Source organism: Anser cygnoides, chromosome Z, assembly GCF_040182565.1.
Source record: "Anser cygnoides isolate HZ-2024a breed goose chromosome Z, Taihu_goose_T2T_genome, whole genome shotgun sequence".
Lineage (NCBI taxonomy): Eukaryota > Metazoa > Chordata > Aves > Anseriformes > Anatidae > Anser > Anser cygnoides.
The window spans coordinates 23,166,564-23,183,506 of NC_089912.1; the positions used below are offsets into that span (position 1 = coordinate 23,166,564).

The 16,943-nt window shown below is 38.5% G+C and overlaps 1 protein-coding gene across 4 annotated transcripts in view; it reads right to left on the reverse strand.

The window, feature by feature from the left end:
- The window catches only part of KCNN2 (potassium calcium-activated channel subfamily N member 2), a 144,028-nt gene that overhangs the window by 58,347 nt on the left and 68,738 nt on the right, over positions 1-16,943 (reverse strand). The window lies entirely within an intron of this gene.

Consider the following 16,943-nt stretch of genomic DNA (forward strand, 5'->3'; position numbering starts at 1 on the left):
TTGTTATAATTCCATTTTAAAATACTATAGCTTTCAGAGCTGTCAATGACCACTAAAAAGAAAATAAATATGCCATTTCAGCAAATTGTATTAGTACATTGCTATGAAGTAAAGTATAATTTTGGAAAAAAAGATTTTTTTTAATGCACTATTTTTAAAACTGCATGTGAAATGTAATTTTCACATATTATTTACTATGAATTCCTCATATTTTTTAATTTCCCATAAATCATAACTCTGGATCAACTGATCTTTGTGCCTTCAAAATCAATTGCTAACTCAAAGTTCATAAAATCGAGAAAAAATTAAGTGGAGACATAAATTACAAATTAAACATTCTAAGGTGCAGGGTTAAGCTTTCCCTTTATCATACCCATGCTTCAGTCAGGGTGATTTTATAGCTTCAGAGGAGCTATCCAAGCTTTCTTCAGACTTCAAGTACCCATATAGACCAATGCAGAATGCAAAACTACCTCAGAAACTGCACAAAGGTATCTCATAGTTAAAACCTGAAAAGCAAAAGCCTGCAAACATCAGAGCAGACCAGGCAACTAGGAGATGTCTATTAGTCGCTGAAAATCAAATGCACTTCTTGGCTCTTCCATAATCAAAGCCTTCAGTTTACCACCTAGGAACAAAAGTACTGAAACATTTCATGCTGTTTAATAAATGTTGTTCCTGACGATTTACTAAATAAATGCTTCATCAAACAATATTTGTCTCTGGTAGGGAGTACGTAAAATACGCAACTTGTCAAAAACGGACATAACCCATAATGACAAAGATGATATAAACTCGGTGACAGGAGAAGACCTTCACTTTAACTGTAGCCTGAATCTAGATAGGGCTGTTCAGTAATAGGGAAGAAGAAATAAACTCTTGCAAGACTTTTAAAATTCACTTGTTCAAAAGAAAAAAAGAGGTCATTTAAGGGCTGAGAAGGAGAAATACACAAAGAACACTCTCCTCGGTATAATAAAACTATTTCCAGCATGTTACACACTATACACACTGCTAAAAAAAAAAAACAACTGGTCATCTGCACTGCTCTTTACCCCATTCCATCTACCCTTTTCCCACTAAACTCTGCACAGGTCACCTCAAGCACTGTGTGCAGTATTGGCCATCATAGTATATAAAGGATATAAAACTATTACAGCGTGTCCAAAGGAGGACTATGAAGATGGTGAAGGGCCTAGAGGGGAAGACCTATGAGGAGCGGCTGAGGTCCCTCGGTTTGTTCAGCCCAGAGCAGAGCAGGCTGAGGGGAGGCCTCATGGCGGCCTGCAGCTCCCTCACGAGGGGAGCGGAGGGGCAGGCGCTGAGCTCTGCTCTCTGGGGACAGCGACAGGACCCGAGGGAACGGCATGGAGCTGGGACAGGGAAGGCTCAGGATGGGTGTTAGGGAAAGGTTCTGCACCCAGAGAGTGGTTGGGCACTGGGACAGGCTGCCCAGGGCCGTGGTCCTGGCACTGAGCCTGCTGGAGTTCAAGAAGTGTTTGGACAGTGCTCTCAGACACATGGTCTGATTTTTGGGTAGTCATGTGTGGAGCCAGGCGTTGGACTTGGTGATCCTTGTGGGCCCCTTCCAGCTCGTGATATTCCATGGTTCTATGAACTTCCTAAAGTTTATAAACACAAGCTTGATCTCTCTGTATATGGTTTTTAGAGACCAAAATACACTCTGCATCCTACTCCCAATACATTCAGTTTGTCTTTCAAAAAACAGCTAACAAAATAAAGTTAACCACAGTAAAAAACAAGACAAAACAGATTTTTGCATTTGTGGATCTGTCTTTCATCCCTTTGTGTTCTTTCCCTCTACCTTACTGAATTGGGTCTAGGTGACAAGGTTTTAGTAGCTGGAGAGGCTGCAAAGGTGGTCTCTGTGAGAGGAGGTTAGGGGCTGCATTCCGATGTCCCTATCACAGGACACAGCTGAGCCTGCTGCTGCTTCTGTGAAAATATACTTAAAAAAAGGCAAAACACTGCACAGCCAGTGAGGAGTGACTAAAAAAAAAAAAAAAAAAAAAGGCATGAGAAACAATCCTGCAAAGATCAAGGTGAAAAAAAAAAGAGGAGGAGAAGGTGTTCCAGGTGCTTGAGTAAGACAACTCTCTTTGTAGCCTATGAAGAAGACCATGGCAAGGCAGTTATTCCCTGCAGCCTATGAAGGACCCTGTAGCAGAGCACAAAGACATTTCCTGAAGGAACTGCTGCCTGTGGAAAGCCCACATTGGAGCAGATTCTCCTGACAAGAACTATAACCCATAAAGACTCATGCTGGAGCAGGGGAAGAGTGTGAGGAGGAAGGAGCAGCAGAGAGGACCTGTAATGGCCAAACCACAACCCACATTTCCCACCACCCCTGCACTGCTTGAGGAGGAAGAGGTAGAGGAGTTGGGACTGAATGAGTGAAGGTGAGCCAGGGAAGAAGTGACAGGAGAAGGGAGGGATGTGTTTTAGTTTTCGTCTTTGTTTCTCACCATCCTGCTCTACTTTTAATCGGCAATAAATTAAATCTAATTTCCCCAAGTCAATTCTGTCTTGCCAGTGGTGCTAACTGGTAAGTGATCTCCCTGTTATCTCAGCCTACAAGTTTTCCCTCTTATTTTCTCTCCTTGTCCTGCTGGGAAGGGGAAGTGAGGGAGCAACTGAGTTGGCTACTGGCTGCTGGCCAAGGTCAACCCACTGCACTCCGTTGCAATACTATTAACAACAAAGAAACATAGCGTTGAATTAAGCTAAAGAAGCACACTCACTTCAACACGAGCACATACACATTCTTCAGTATGTGATCATTCTGCCAATTTTGTATACTAGGCATAAATGTAAAATTGATACTGACAGGAAAACCAGTATGTTTATTTATTAACAAAAGAGAGTGGTTTGCACTTAGAAAATGTACTATTTGGTATGAAGGGACAAACTTTCAAATTACTGTAAGGTTTGAGTCCATTTGGTTCTTGTGATTAGGTTCCAAATGTTGTCAGACAGATCACAGGAGTGGTAAACCAGCTGTAGAGAGGTGCAGTTATTTAGAGCATCCAGAATACAGATGAACACTAAACAGTTTTTTTTGGTTTGTTGGTTTTTAAGAAATAATATAAAATCTCTGAAATACTGTGTGGTTTTCTGATGAAAAGTGTAAGTGAACAACGTGGCTAAGCATTCTCAACTGCATTTTAAATGGACAATGTTTTAAAATTTATTTTAGAATTGCAAAATTTGTTGAAAAGAGCAATGGTCTTTTGCCAGCCCTTTTTACCTAATATCTTCATAAATTTCAAAAATAGTACTATATACAGATAGCAATTCCAGAAAAATGATACTGAAGTATGAATTCAATTAAAAAAATTAGGATAGAAGAACACTGAGTTAAACCTAGACATTAAAATTTGATCTTCTAATTTTTTGTAAAGAATTTTTTTTTTAATTTAATCATTGATTTTCTTAAACAAACTTTAAGGCTGCATTTCAAAATACATACATGAGAACATACTCACTTGTCAGCAGAAGAAATCCTAACATGCTACAAAGAAAGAAGTTTCTCAGCAGTGCACAGTAAAATGAGTTATGTTTTCAGACACAGATCCCTATCAAGTTCCCTTGACCATCATGGCTGTACCAATTGCTTCTAAGAAAAATAATACTTGAAAGTGGTAATATCTTCAGCTGTCATATAATGATATTTAGGAAGTGAAAACATGGAAAGGAGAAAACACCCAAAGCCACAGAAGACCATAGATCCAGTAAAAACATTTCTATTTCATAAAATTATTAACATCTCAAAATCGTATTTTTCAGGTAAATTTTCATGTAATGTTGTGTCTCTGCATTCAAACCATTGTGGATATCAAACACTCTGAAACAAATATAGGGTTGTAAAATAGGCTGTGAATGACAACTGAATTGGGACATAAAAAAAAATGGGACAAAAAAACCCATACAAGTCAGTGCAGGTCTTCATGTACATTTTATATACTTGCAATTATGCAACCCACTAAATGTGAATTTCACTTTTATTTGGAAGATACAACAATACTTGTGAATGCCTGCTTGCTTGCATGGGTGTGTTTCCTATTTGGAAAGTGAGAAAGGTAGATGAATGAAGAAGAGAAAGAACAGCTGAACAGCATAATTTAAAGGGTACATGCATGCATATACTCTCTCAGCTGCTTTCAGTCAATTCTGTTATAATAGCCATGCATTAATTTTCAGATACTACTCCTGTATGAATGGAGAATGATGATAGTAATAAATAAAGAACATAGTAAAGTAGTGAACAAACTCTTCCTGTAGGACAGAGTGCTGCACTCCACAGACAAGGCCAAACTCCGGTCAAGGTCAAAGATGTTACACCTGTTCATAGCTTTCCAATTTCTTATAATTATTACTTTATTGTTGAAATGTAATGTAAGTACTTCATCAGTGTTCTGCAAGGTTCCTCAAATACAGAATTATCTTTTACTTCATCTGTATTCTATAAGACTAATTTAAAAAAATATTTTCATCTGAAATTATCTAATGTATTTCCAGCAAGTCATATATCAAACTAAGACTTAAACCAATCTTTTACCACAAATAAACTTGACATTTGTAATGTCACACAGTAAAAGCATAAAAATAAATATCAGATCATAGACATTTATATAGGTGCGTGTATATTTACATAACACCTTGTTAAATTCATATAATGACAGGTAAGAAATAAAACATTCAGAGTAGGCAGAATGCACAAAATAACAACTTAGATCAGGGACTCCCTGAAGCTCCTTAAAACAAAAGGAGGTAAGTTCATTTTGTAAATAATTAGTATATCAAAAAAGATTCATAGCAAGTTATCAGAGGATGCTGGTGAATGCAAAGCACAAGGAAAGCTTTTATAACCCAGGTAAAAAAACATACAAAAACAGTATCACTAGCCTGCTGAACAACTCTAGGGATACATGAACACAGAAGCAAAAGGGAAGCAACAAACAATGATAAAGTAGCATCAGATGTACTCCTGGAAGCATTCCTTGCAGAAGGGAAATCAAGTGTGCTCACAAACACTTTGTTGCAAATGTTTAATTTAAAAATCCACATTTAGAATGGTTAAAGACTGGGGCATTTAATACATCCAGAGTTATGACCAAACTTTCTCTTAGAAATGGACCCTGGAGGATATAGATCTAGTAGATATAGCTATCTTCTGAACAAAACACACTTTTTTCAAATGGGCTTGCTGAACTTTTATCAGTCATATACATACACACTCCTACTTATAAAACTATAAAGTTAGATGGATAATTGTAAATGTCCAATACTCAGTTTCAGTATAAAAATCATTATTTACAGAGTATATTTTTTTACCTCTATGCACAACAAGTTTTTAAAAGTTACTGATATCTTGCTATAAACCCCATGAATGTCAAAGCATGTAAAGAAAACTTCATGTTAATGTGTGCGGGTGGCTAAGCTGGCTAAAAATACTTCACCCAAAGACAGCGTTAAACCTTGCCATCTCTGGAAGGGATGTGTAAAAGTCTCAGACCACTTATAATCCTTGTGAACCATGTCTTCAGAAGTGTAGCATCAAAACCTGCACATTAAAATACACATGAATAATACATCACAGTTGTTCTGGCAGGCCACACACATAAAGGAACATAACCATGAACATTTCAAAAACAAATATGTGCTTATCAACACTCTTACCAGGTTTGTCTACATCTTTTTCAACCTCTGTCCCTCAGATCATTACAAAAAAACTTACCCCAAATACTTTTTGATATTTTTTCACAAAAAAAAAAAAAAAAAGGACATCTACCATCACACAACCTTGCATGGAGTTAAATCCTGCCTAACTACACAAAGTTAAATTCTGCCTACCTGTATTTTCCCTTTGGTTTAAGTCACATACTGACAGTACTCTTTTTTGCTTTTCCATTCCAAAAATACTCAGAGGCATTGCTCAATATTTTTCAATGAAACAGGACAGACTTTCAGCTCTGTCATTTGCCCCAAACAACTGTGAAGCAGCTTAGCCCCTGACAACATACAAAGCCAAAGGACAATTGCAACACTCAGCAACTTCTGAGTGATTTCGTAGAACCACAGAATCCACTTAAGTTGGAAAATGTAATTTCTTTTCATACAGTTCCCTCCATATCTACGTGCATCAGCAAACCAAAGAAGGTGAGATGCTCCAAAATCTGCCGTTCTTTCTACTCGGTAACATTCTATGCAGGGAACAGTGTTAAGAAATGACATCCAAGGACTCCAAAGGGAAAAAAATTATATTCCTAAATATCCAGATTTCTCTCCCAATGCTACAGAGAAGAACCCCCTGAGAAAAGTGTAATTACGCATCCAACTAAGAAATTGTCATAGCTTGTATATATAACAATATCAAATAATTAATGAGCTTATTACTATTAATAAAAAGGGCTGATTACAGAAAAAGATTTTTTTTTCATTTTAATTATTAAAAAGATATTTCACAAGGCATTGTCCTAATTCAATTTAGTTTGGAATCTTGCTCAAACACTCACAGTTGAGCTTCCTTAGATCTGTAATTGACAGGAAGATATGTAGTTATATAAATTTTTATTAGCCTCTGAACCTAATCAGAGGTCCAGAAATTAAAGTCCAGCACTCAGGGTTACTACATTCACTTGAGATACTCAGTAGACCCACCAGTGAGTGACAGAATTAAACTGATTGAATAAGAAGTTCCTACAAAGTTTATTTCCACTCAGGTACTTCTTCATTGCAATAACATCCTTCATTTAACAGCTATTCCATTATACGAGAGATTCAGATCCCACTCTCTCCAGCTGCATAAAACACAATGAAAAGAATTTCCTTAAGCTACCACGTGTAAAAGACTTCCATCCAGCACCAATAGCTCCCAAAATCTCTTGTGGCTGGGGCTGATAGTCAAAAATGTTCTCCAAGCATATATACAGGAGCAAGACTTAATGAATTTCTGAAGACAGCATAAGTGCAGGAAAATTAAGAGGGAGAACAGTGGAGATGGGACTCCTGTTCCTTTCCTTTGCGTACGCATGCAAAATGGGAAAATAAGTTATTTTTCTTGTTTTACACTATTTATTGCTCTGTTACTTAGAAAGTAAGGAAAAAATGAAGAGGAAAATAAAAAAGAAATGTTATGTAATAACAGCCATGTTTACTAGAGAACACACTGGGTGACCCAGAACAATCCAGAACAGCTGCTTCGTACATTTGACAGCAATGGAATGAAAAACATACATAGTTTTAAAACTTAGCTTTTTTCGCAACAATCTAAGGACACAGCAAGGCTGTTTGGCTCTAGCAAGGTTCCAGGAAATGCTTCACCAGCTAAGCCAACCCAAATACAGCTTGTTCAGAACCCAGCTTCCATCAGCCACCACCACACACTACACCCTGCATCTCCTGGTCTGTTCTGGCTCACTCTCACTGCTCAGAGAGTGCAGCAGGACACAAGCCATGCCAGCATCACTACACCTGAAAGGGAAGTTGCAAAAAAATATTGAACAAATAGCTTTGGGTCCCTCTGCACTTTCACCAATATAAACAAGTGGCCACCGCGAACTGTTTCCATACTGAAACAACAATTCCAAAACTTTGTGTTTGAAGAACACAGCATATCTGCCCACAAAATAACAGAGCTATTTTACTGAACTAATTTTTAGAATACATTGTGTAAGAAGCCTAATGGTCTGTTATATTTTCCCACATTTCAAGTACCTCGAAAATGAAGTAACTCTTGATTCTACAATCCACTTGCAGAAGCAAAATTCACTGGGGAGAACTATCTACATTTCAATATTTTTATGTTGTTAAATAATTATTTTACAATTCTTCATTTAGGATTTGTTTTTCTTCATTCAGTACTAAAAATAATATGTTCTACAGATCACTGCATAAAGAACTGCCATCTCTCAAAACGGCTGCCATCTGCCACTGTTCCCAATGTGAGAGAAGCCTCACTGTCTTCAGGGATGATCAGCTTCATTACTACTAGGGAAACGGGAACCAATTGAAAAAAGGATGTATTTACTGAAGAAATTGGCAATATTTTTGCAAGTCAGTAGGGGACACAGAAATCAAAAGAAGAAAGGCTGAATCTGAAGCCAGACAAAAGGAGCTTACTCACTCGTTCTACCAAAGGAGTGCACCTGCACCTGTGACTCTAAATTTAGGAATGTGTTTTTATGGAACAATTGGCACCAACACATCATATACACAAGAATCTATCTTCTCGGTTCCTCCCTTACTTTTTATGTATGACATAAATACTTTGGGTATTTGGGAAAATTTGTGTTTGTTTCTTAACTGGTGAGTTTCTGTTTAACTGACTATGGTGTATACCCATCAGCACAACTGGAACTATAAAGTCCCCATAGTGTTTTCACCACCTCAGAAACAGTTAAGCTGAGAACTTCATTTGAGGATATGTTTAAAGTAACTTCAAATAATGAAATGTAAAGCCTAAATATTTAAGTGTTGTCCTACAGCATGACCAATTCTTGGAAAACCAAGAATTGGGCAGCAGGAGAGAGAGAGTGGAGTTAGATATATTTGTGAATTTAGAAATCTACATAAACATAGTCATGAACTAATCTTGCCTGTATGGAAGTATTCGTGCAACAATTGCCCTTGTAAATCACCCTGGCAGGTAAAGCTGGGAAAGAGCAGAAACAAAGCAACTATTTGTTTCATACCTGTTACTCCTGAAGGCCTGAAGTGGGCTTCTGGCTAAACCAAATAGCAGATAAAGTCTTCAGACTGCTTCAAAGATTAAGTTAAAATATCTTTAAGAAGGTAACGTTCAACATCATATTAAATAACGTGTACACAAGTTTCTCTGCAAGTATTTACCTGTATTTGTTTATAAGCAAAATGCTAATTTACCTGATCACTCCTAATTACGACTGAAACGGCTTAATCAGCACAAAAATAAATATAAAAATAAGTAACAATAATAATAATAATAATAATTTAAAAATCCGATCGTATCCTGTCAAACACCTCTTGGCATACACAGTTCTTGCCACTGCCCTGTTAATTATGTGAATGTTACAGCTTCATCAAATCGGTCTAGTTTACAGAACTAGACGCTCTGTTCTCTAAGTTACGATTTTTTAAAGAAGCCTACAAATCAATAAGTGAAGCAAGGTCACACTGCACGCTGCCAATCCTGCTATCTTCAGTGGTTTAAACACAAAGTTGCTACTCAAAATGTTTTAGACAGCTTTGTTTTCAAAACCATTATGGTCGATAAGATAATCCATGGTAGCAAAAAGTCTGATGTCCAGCAGTGAACATAGGACGACATCAGCCTACACCAACATACGTACAAAAGCCACAGATGAAATGTAAGACTCACTGATTTTAGATGAGTTAACTGACATCTTTGACTGCAAACTGAATATAAAAACTCATCATCTGTTCTACTTCCCTTGCTAGTGCTGAGAATGATTTGCCTGCCCATAGCTACACCTCTAAATTTCTCATCTGTCTCCGCTGCATCCCATTCTGTTGCAGGGAAGTAGACAAATGTCTGTTCATACATGTCTACAGATGAAGATGAAGAACTAAATGTTTTCCTGACAAGCAAACCACAAAAGTAGACTCGCTGTGTGTAACATTCTTTCAATTCCCTCCCCCCCACCCCCCCCGCCCCCCACGTTTTGCAATTAAACTCTATTAGAAATACGTGGAAGCTGAACTGGGAATACATGAGGAGCAGGCCAGATCTGCCCTACTGCATAAGGATTTAGTTACTTTAAACCATCACATTGCAGAAATCACAACAGAATGCAAGTTACTGGCTTTTACCATGAGTCCAAAACCAAATGAGAACAAAAGGAGAGGTGGGCTTACTGTGAAGCCACTTTAGCCACAACACCATTCAGATGAGGATCGTATTTTGTAGTAGCGGTCATGCTACTACGCGAGCCAGGAGTACCTTTTCAGCTGTACTGGAATTTGGATGAACTAGAATTCCTCCTTTTCCTTTTTTCCATTCCTTATGCCCAAGAACAACTCTTGTACAAATATCCTACAAAAGAATCTGCAAGCAAAGGAGCCCACTACAATCTGGGTGTTGCAGCTCCATGACCAAAATGGAATTTTACAACTACAGCATAGAGTAGCTCTGTGGCGAAATGAAAAGTGGATAGAGCCTCCTTAGCTTATTCATAAAATCATGCCTGTTCAAGAGTCTGTAAGTCTTCAGTAAGAGGTATTTTAATAATGACAAAGGTTTTAAGGATCAAATCCTTAGCATATCATGAGGACACCTGAAGATATCGTATCATGAGAACCTCTGAAGATCCCACTAAAATAGATACTTGCAAATTCAGAGTCTTCTTGGAAGTTAAAACACACCTTAAGTGTGCATGACTGGTGTGAAAATGGTAACTAATGCTTTATCAGACATTAGTGATCGCTGTTACTGGTAATATTTATTATTTGTTTCTGATAGGAAACAATTTATTTTTTGCTGTCTAGCCACACATAAACATTCAGTCTTTCTCCCATGGCTTCCTAGAGTTCTATGCATGTGTATGTTATGGATGCAAAGGTACAGACTGAAACAACACTACCATGTATTTTTTATTTTTAACTAAAGACATGCCTCATTCCCTGGCTGCAACAGACCTTATTCTTAAAAATATAATGATCTTCTCAAAACAAAAAATGCCATTCACCCCCTAGGTTGAATCTGTTTTATTGTAAGACTGAAGATGAAGTATTGCTTCATAATGCATAATTGTGGTGATGCTACTGTCAGAGGTCAGGGATAGGGTAGATGTGCATAATGCTGTAGTAACACTATGTGACAGAGGTTGCAGAGTTATGGAAGCTGGAATAAACAATGGTAATAGGAATCAAATGCTTCACAGAAGTTCCCAACAGTATCTCATTAGGATATACTGCAGAGCACACCATTCATTTTACTCTGCATTGTTTGGGACATCTGCTACAGCAGGCTGCTCTTGAAAGCTACAGGCATGGCTGGATGACAACACCAGTATCTTATTTATGTGACAAATGACTGATCTGAGCATAACAACACAAGACAGACAAGCCTGAGCTTCAAATATAGATATAAAGCCTTCCCTAGATTACTTCCAGAGCATTTGAACTTTTAGTCTCAGCTTTCCCCTTTATAAAAACATCATAAAAACATCAACTTACAGAAAAAAAAAAAAAGTGACGATTCATCCATGGAACTCCTTTTAACAATGAAAAAGACAATACAAACGCTTGTTATACATGCATTTCTTTCTTTACAGGCTGATTTACACCTACCCATCAAACCACAGAACTGATGTGTTAACTGTTTACGGGAGACAGGCAACTACGCTTAAACACTACAAGCAACAATATTTATTGCACACCGCAGGTAAGAAAGCTCTGGAATCTCTATACCCACAGGTGACAATAATATCTATGAACATAAGCCCACATACATTTATTCCCCCCCCCCCCTTTTTTTTTTAAACTGCAAACATGCTCTTTTAGAAACAAAAAGTCTTCCTTTGCCTTCAATATTCTCTCATGACTACCCAGACTCAGTACCAAACTAGGTCCTTTCCTGCAGATGCATCCTTAACACTGACGGTGGTTTTGCAAGAAAAATTACACTGTGAGTTAAACCTGTATAGCCTTTTCAGTGTCTATTTACACTGAAACACACAGTTCCTGTTCCTGTCAATAACTTCATCATGTCTGTTCAGTGAGAAATCAATAAGCTATTCTGTTGATCAAGAACACAACACAGAACCCAGCTCTCCCCTTTTCATCATGACAGCTCTACAGTACTAACAAGCATAAAAGTTTAGAAGGTGCCCCTTTGACAGAGCAAGTTTTTCTTTTAAAAAACTTTTAAAAAACTTTTTTCTTTTAAAAAATATCATTCTTTAAGGATGAGAGAGAGAAAAAAAAATTACGCTAAAAAGGACTAAGAGTGGCCATTTACAAATACAAAGGTATTTAACGCCTAGCCATTGGATTTACTTTACATGGAATTCACAGGTGTATTTCCTCTTTGTCATGAAAAAGCTTAGTGTTTCTTCTAAAGGGATTTCATTCTGAAGCATCCATCAATCTTCAGCAAAATGAATGTGATAAGGAAGCAGCTCAGAAGGTGGATGCTGCTGCAGAATGCTTCTCTTCAGAATTCATCCCTCTTCACTCTTCCACGCTGTATCTAACTTTCACACTCTTTTGTTTTTAAAATGTCGACATGAAACTATTTTCATTAAGGACTGCTCAAACCAATGAATGAGTACAACTGCAGGGACCATTCAAGAAGCAAGAGCTGAATGAATGAGTAAGTTACAGTTGTGTGATTCCTGGCATCTCCATTAAAATAGTACTATATTAAATATTGATGTGTTATATTAAGTGAACATTTTTTGGCTGCAGAAGTATGGGTTCAGATACTTCTATTTAAAGTGTAAAAATCCTATGTTTCACCACAGTCCTTACTTAAGCATTCTTTCCAAGCTGTAGATATGTTCTCATGACAGTCTCTTCTGATCTTCTGACAGCGATAAGAATAAATTACTTAATGCAGCTTTCATTAAAATAATTGGACAAAGCCAATTTACACAACTTCAATAAAAATAAACTGACATAGATATTTTTGAATGAAAGTTTTTCCATTCATGTTTTCAACAAAGTGTAGCTTATATTATTTAAAAAACAAAACAAACAAAAAAGTGTTATTAAATATTATTTTTCTTTGTGTTGTCATGATGTATAACTTCTTTCTTTTCAAGAGACAGAGACATAATTTACTTCCCCACAGAATTACTTGTTCTTCTGCATACTTCAGAGTTCCTTTTCAGTTAATAAAAGATAGTTTGTACAATGACCAATATACCCAGCTTACCTGAAAGCTAATTACAAGATCAATTACAGCCTCTTCTCTTAGGGGTAATTTATGTCTTAGAAGGAGCTTCACGGGCTCAGAGCAGTTATTCATCATCTAGTAAGGGAGTGTGACAATGACTTTCATCATCAAAATCAAGGGTGAAAACAACTGACTGAAGTTGCATAGCAGCTTCCACACAGCTTTTTGAAACTCCCAAGTCCTATACAACAGCCACTCCTGTTCTGGTCTCTGCTCAAAATGGACCATAAGCATGTTCCAAATCAAATTCAAAGTCCTGAATACTACATTTAGTAGATCACATACAGACCATAACCAGAATCACAAGAGCATTAATCTACATTTGTCAGGCTTGGTACACTTTTACTAAAATTTAGGTAAACCAGAGCTGTTGTCAAGCTCATGACAGAATTTTCAGATCTGAAGTCCCTATAGCCAAAGGATCAGATATGTACAACACTCCTATACTAAGATGCTCATGCAGAATGTCTGAAAGATTGTAGACAGCAGTTATCTCTGCTAACTTCAGCTAAAAACTATGCAATTCATGCAAATACATGATCTAATCTTTGTTTACAAATGCTCTCCTCCAAGTGGGGGAATAACACACCTTCCCACACATCACTACACATGTCTTGACGAACTAACAGCCCTAATAAAAACTGCTCAGAACAACAGTGCATAGGAACAGGCAATCTTAAGCATTGTCAGGCTCTGACCCTCAGGTACATTCAGTGACCACTCAGTGCCCTGACCATCAGTCAGGTACAACCTCCTCATAAATACTAATGGAGGCTGTTGGGAATAAGCATCTCCTACATGTGATTTCAGCGCAGAAGATTCAGATGATTTTGGATGCTGACCAACATTAAAGGGCTCCCTATCCTGCCTTCCGTGCCGAATGCACAACAGCGCTGCTTCCAAGGGACACCGTGCACTTGCATCTTCTTCTGGGTCAATAGGCTCTGCAAAGATAAACTCATCCAAAACATACCAAATGGAATTAAAAGCAACTATTTTTCGCATAAATATGCCGAAGTGTTAATTTGACAGATACAGCGCCCCTGGATCCCTACATGATTTTCTGCTGCATGGAACATATATTAAACGTGACTGGTGGAAGGTATTTTTAAGTTTGTAAATGAAGCTACTGTATCTTAGATGGAAACTGCCACATAATCAGTTTTGTTATTGCCTGATCCGAGGCCTGTTGTAATAAACAGAAAGAAACCACTAATTCTCAACAGGCTTTAGATCAGAATAAAATTATCACTCAAATTTACTTATTAATTTTCATCTGTCACCCAACTGACTTGCTTTTTGTTTTTGCAGCAGGAGTTTTAGTCTCTGTTTGTTAGCCCTCATGGTTCAACACACCTAGACAAAGGCTCTGTTTCTTTTCACAAGAAGTCAACAGAGCGCCAAAGAGACAGCCAGTGAGGTGCATATGTACCACCACAGTGAAGGCAAAATGACCAAACATAATTTGGCTGGCATAAGACGCATTACTGCTTGATTACTGATGAGAAACTACAAGGGAGTTTAACTTAGTTTTTGTTAATGAATGCAGGACTTTTACTGAGGAACTTTCTATTGATGTCAGTAGGCTAGTGAAAGTCCTGTAAGCAGTTTTTATTATAGTCATGCATCATGGAATTTATTCACACAATGTATTTATTAACATCCACTCTTTTTTCCTGGTACTGCCTGTTCCATTTTTGCAAGTTTTCAGGAAAAAGCTAAACAAAGAAAGGATTCTTGATTCTTCAACAAGACATTTGAGTTCCCATCTATGATAACTTTCCAAAAAATTAACGAAGATGGAAAGCGTTACATTCCAAATCTACCAGCAACACATTATTTTCCCCATCACTTCAGATGAATCTGAGAACCAAAGATGCTTTATCCCTGCAGCCCTGGAGGATCTGCTGTGAAAGTAGTGTCCTAACCTCAGCCTCTGAGTTTGCATGACCTTCCACAGGAGTTCTAAAACGTATTGCTAGTTCATGCTGACGTAGAAGTGCTTAGAAATTGTCAATTCACATTAAAAAAGGAGAGGATTTCTATTCACTTCTACAAAACATCAACTTCCATTTTTTCCTGTATGAGTGAGAGCATCTGAATCAGGCAGTGGGAAAAGAGGTTCAGATTCTGTCCAGGAGAGCACAGGCAATTATTATTAAAGCCAGGCAATAGGAAGGCAACATTTATTTACAGAAGGGATAAACTAGGTAGTCCAGCATCAAAGCAAAAGTATTCCAGTGGACATAGGAGGACTACACCTCCTTCCTGCAGCGCTACCCTGTAAAGTGCAATCCAACACTTTCTTAAATTCTATTATTAATCTAAGAGCAAATTCCATTAGAGAAACGTGGAATGGAATAGTAAGCTGTCAAAAAACAGCAGTTTTAACCATCTTGCATGCTGCTGCTTTAATTATGTAAAATAGCATTAAGTAACAAACTGTTTATGCGTGAAGTGGGTAATTAACACATTTTAAATTATTATGATAATTGGATCACGCTACCTTCTTAGCTCCCTCCTTCACCTCTCCAAGCTCTCAACTGAAGTAACAGTCAGAGAAAGACCTGTTCAAGGCTGGGATAATTACGAGTTACATCTTTCCTAGCAATCTTCCTAACACAGGACGCTTGCTCTGCAGAACTGAATCAGCAACCACAAAAGCTTGGAGACAGAGTAATGAATAGCCTACAGTCTCCCAGTTTTGATGTTTTTAAGATGACAGGCATGACAACAACGGACCAAAAGGAGAATAAGCAGGTTTGGGGTTGTCACTACACTCAACTCCAACATCATTAGGGCAGTTTGTGGTTTTTTGTTTTGCTTGTTTCTGGGAGGGGGAGAGAAGAAGGGACCTTGCTTGTGATTTTTTTCCTCTTTTCTGGAAAGGACAACATAAGCTAAGACTTTTCACTTAAACCTGCTGTTTTCATTCCACTACTGGTGCAGCCTTAACATCAACTCAACTGATCAAATTAGCAGCCCCTGCTCCGGAGCTGGAACAACTAACGCCACACAACCACCAAGCCCTCTCCTTTGGCACTCCCGGCCTTCCACAAGACAGCGCGGCACCTGGACGGCCGCACCCTCCCACCCAGGCTGGTGTGGAGCCACAGCAGGGTGCCGGGACCCCCGTAGCACAGCAGTGCCGCGGGAGCCCCCCGCCACCTGCTGCCCCCCGTCACAGCCCCGCACCATGCCCGGAGCTGTCCTCGGTGCTGAAGGGGAGGCAAGGAGCCCCCGGCCCTGGCGGGATGGGGGTGCCCCTGGCCCTGCTCCGGCCACAGATCGACTGGGGAAAAGGAGAAGTAAGCACAAAACTCATCCACCTCACATCCCTGCGGTGCTCCTGGGTTTTGGGATGAAGCCCAGCAGGTCTTTGTAAAACTCCCTGCCAACTCCCTTAGATTGTTCAGCTGGGCAAGCAAAGAGCTTGTTTCTGCTGCCTGCATGACTTGTTTGCAGAGCAAAATGTACGGGCAAGGTCATGATAATGCAAAGACTACAGTCACCTGCTACTCTGTCAGGCACAGCCACAGGCTTGCAGGGCTGTTTGGACTTCCACCCATAAATCAAGGTCACAGACTACCGGAATGAATGTAGAAGCAGATTGCTGTTCGAAGGAGTTTTAGGTCATCAGGTGTTTCTGAAGACTAAATCAGCAAGCAGCAATAATTATTACTGTCATCTTATTCCTCATCGTATTTTCTTTTCAAGATTTGTAGAAAAATCTACTTCTAGTTAGGGTGGTTAGTGTGCATCCGAGTATGAAACATCCTGCACTGAAAACAGAACAACACATCGATGTTCTTCTGTTCTACAGAAGAATTCTTTTTGTCTCAATTAAATCCTGCTAGTTTACACAACACTCACTCGTAAAGTCTAAGTATGTTTCAGAGGAGAGTTAGAAAAGAATGTTTAAACGTGCACAGGACTGACAAATAGTCGGTGCAAACAGTGCTCCAGGACACAACCAGCCATCTGTGGGCATGATTCTACAGATGTAATTCGTGAAAGATTCTCT